Consider the following 3969-nt stretch of genomic DNA (forward strand, 5'->3'; position numbering starts at 1 on the left):
TGCCTGGATTCATTTTTCCATCACGTTATACGCTGCTCATATCCATGGTTACGACCACCCTATAATCCATCAGCAGTGGCCGTGCTTGTACACTGTAGGGAAAAAAAATGGTATATGTGCAGCGTCCCACTACGTGTGTGTGGGCACTGCTTAACAGCACTTTTTACCTTGTCAACAGTACTATGTTGTAATGTATGATTTTGTGTGTATGCATCTGCAAAATCCCTGTTACCAGGCAGATTAGGTGTAATTTGTACATCCCACCACTAGATGGGGATATAACTTAGGTCTTATATATACCCAGGTCAGGCCTAGTGAGGCCGATTAAGAATGGAGTTCAGATTAGTGGAGATCAGTAAGTAGACTGATACTGAGAGAGTGAAAAGGTGCAGATCCAGCACTTCAGCTCTGAGGAAAAGTTATAGTCCAGCCAGAGACAAAAGGACAGACTTATATACATCCAAAGGATAAAAGCCGCAAACCAGGCATAAAGGACCTTTGGGATATTCAGGTGAAGGATACCATAGCCTCCGGCAACCTCACCAAAATTGCACTGATATTGAAAACAACCCACTGCTCCAAAACTAGAAACCTGAAAAGCCTAAAAACTGTGGATTTGCAGAATCAATTCTGTACGGGCAGCACGGTGGCTCAGTGGTTAGCACTGGTGCCTAGCAGTGCTGGGGGTCCTAGGTTCGAATCCAACCAAGGGCAACATCTGCATGGAGTTTGTATGTTCTCCCCGTGTTTGCGTGGGTTTCCTCCAGGTTCTCTGGTTTCCTCCGGGTACACTCCAAAGACATACTGATAGGGACCTTAGATTGTGAGCCCCATTGGGGACAGTTGGATGCTAATGTCTGTAAAGCGCTGCGGAATATAGTAGTGCTATATAAAATGCATAAAAAAATAAATAAATACCATCAAGAAACTGCATTTTTGTACTGCTGTAACCAGACATCTAAAGTAAAAGTTGTGAGTTGCATTTCACCACTGTCTACCTCATTTTACCACTATTGGTTGTACCACCATTAACGGTACTGGCGTCACGACAAAAACCATCAAGGGACTCAGCCGCAACAAGCACCCCTAACATCAAGGGCACCTCAACCACCATCTTGGCTGATGCTTCCTACCACAGAGCGTGCCCCGGAGGATTTGGTGCTGTCCACCTCAACACTGTGCTGCCAGCCCAGGGAGGCTTTCTGCTAACCGTGAGTAAACTGATGAACTGTGTGTTATATTATTTGGCCCCTCATCGGTAGGGATGAGCGAACCCGAACTGTATCAAGGGACTCAGCCGCAACAAGCACCCCTAACATCAAGGGCACCTCAACCACCATCTTGGCTGATGCTTCCTACCACAGAGCGTGCCCCGGAGGATTTGGTGCTGTCCACCTCAACACTGTGCTGCCAGCCCAGGGAGGCTTTCTGCTAACCGTGAGTAAACTGATGAACTGTGTGTTATATTATTTGGCCCCTCATCGGTAGGGATGAGCGAACCCGAACTGTATAGTTCGGGTTCGTACCGAATTTTGGGGTGTCCGTGACACGGACCCGAACCCGAACATTTTCGTAAAAAGTGGCGCTTTTTGAAAGGCTGCAAAGCAGGCAATCAACAAGCGTCATACTACTTGCCCCAAGAGGCCATCACAGCCTTGCCTACTATTGGCATGGCTGTGATTGGCCAGTGCAGCATGTGACCCAGCCTCTATATAAGCTTGGGTCACGTAGCGCCGCACGTCACTCTGCTGATACAAGTGTAGGGAGAGGTTGCAGCTGCGACGTTAGGGCGAGATTAGGCAGTGATTAACTCCTCCAAAAGACTTCATTTAGTGATCGATCTCCAGCTGTGGATCATTAAAGTGCTGATATTGAATTGCTCACTTTTTTTATGCTGCCCAGAGCGTTTCTATATCACTTTTTTCTGGGGTGATCGGCGGCCATTTTGTGGCTTGTGGTGCGCCAGCACAAGCTGCCACCAAGTACATTTAACCATCAATAGTGTGGTTATTTTTTGCTATATCCTACATCAGGGTCAAGCTGTCATCAAGTGCATTTAACCATCAATAGTGTGGTTATTTTTTGGCCATATACTACATCAGGTGCAGGCTGAGCCTGTGTCACCCAAGTGCATTTAACCATCAATAGTGTGGTTATTTTTTGGCCATATACTACATCAGGTGCAGGCTGAGCCTGTGTCACCCAAGTGCATTTAACCATCAACAGTGTGGTTATTTTTTGGCCATATACTACATCAGGTGCAGGCTGAGCCTGTGTCACCCAAGTGCATTTAACCATCAATAGTGTGGTTATTTTTTTGCTATATCCTACATCAGGGTCAAGCTTTCATCAAGTGCATTTAACCATCAATAGTGTGGTTATTTTTTGGCCATATACTACATCAGGGGCAAGTTGAGCCTGTCACCCAGCGCCTAAAAAATAGGCCTGACATTTCTATTCCTCCAAATCTGTACTGTTTTAGCTGGTCAAGTTATATTTAGTGACCGTAAAAGCACAGTTTTTGTTCTGGGTTGAAAAACTATTCCCAAATTTGCCATTCTCAAAATTAGTAGTTTCTGCTATTATCAGGCCTACTTTAAATCTATCCCAAAAAGGATATCTTAGATTGAAGGTGCTGATAGTGTCATTCTGAAAAACTTAACACACACGCTACAGTGCAGATACAAGTCTAATTCTGTGATTAAAGGTATATCTGTCACACAGCGCGTAAAAAATAGGCCTCACATTTATATTCAACCAAATCTGTACTGTTTTAGCTGGTCAAATTATTTGTAGTGACCGTAAAAGCACAGTTTTTGTTCTGGGTTGAAAAACTATTCCCAAATTTGCCATTCTCAAAATTAGTAGTTTCTGCTATATCAGGCCTACTTTAAATCTAAAAGAAATTAGTCACCAGTCCGCAACAATGCTGTGCTGCAGGTCCGAAAAGTGTTGTGGGATCAATCACGTTTAAACAGGTAAAAATATAGAGTTCGGACCGCGCATATCATCAAGGTCAGTATGCAAACAATTTTTCTTTCTTCCTTCTCCCTTATGACAGAGAACCAAGGGCTGCAAATACCCTTTTATATGGATATCCTGCAACTAATAAAAGTTTAAGATAGTGTAAGTCCGTATGATTAGGTGACCTGCACTGCACAGATTATACTTACACAGCGCTATGTCAACCAAGGCGTGTATATAATCCCTCCGTAGCTTGCTGTTCTTATTTTGGCGGAGATCCACGTTCTCATGCAATACCGCAGGATCTGCACACGGACTTAATTCAGATATACCCCCTATCTGTTTTTTTCCTGTTTTTGCAAGCAATACAAAAACCGCACCAGTTAAAACTGTTTTTTGTTTTTTTATTTTTATTTTTATCTTCCAATCGGTTGGCACTGTGTACTAATTTATTTTGTAAATTGGGTGCTTTTTTATAGATGACTAATGGTTGTTCAGGAATCACCGGTCCCAGTACTGGGTCATTTTTTAAAATCGACCAGTTTTTTTTAATTGCGTTTTTCAATTCCCCAGAGCACTGTGTGAACTGGGTTATAAATGAAAAACGAAAATCCATGGTTCTTTTAGATGTTTTTGGTTTATTAGGCGTTCCCTCTCGTTGTTTGATTACATCTTTTATGCATCTGTCTAAATTGTCGTTCTCATAACCTTTTTCCAAAAACCGTTCTTTTATTACATTACTCTGCTTTTTGAAAATAGCTAGATCAGTGCAGTTTCGGTGGATTCTCTGGACCTGTCCCTTCGGTATATTATGCAACCAAGGGGCATAGTGGCAGCTCGTTAGGTCTATATACCCGTTAACATCTGTGGGTTTGAAAAAGGTCTTAGTTTTGAGCTGTCCCTCTTCGACATATATAGTGAGGTCCAAAAAATCCACAGAGACCGCACTGACCGTACTAGTGAAACTCAGGTTCCATTCCTCATTATCCAATCCAGCGATAAAGG

The sequence above is a fragment of the Bufo bufo genome, chromosome 6 (assembly GCF_905171765.1).
Source record: "Bufo bufo chromosome 6, aBufBuf1.1, whole genome shotgun sequence".
Taxonomy (NCBI): domain Eukaryota; kingdom Metazoa; phylum Chordata; class Amphibia; order Anura; family Bufonidae; genus Bufo; species Bufo bufo.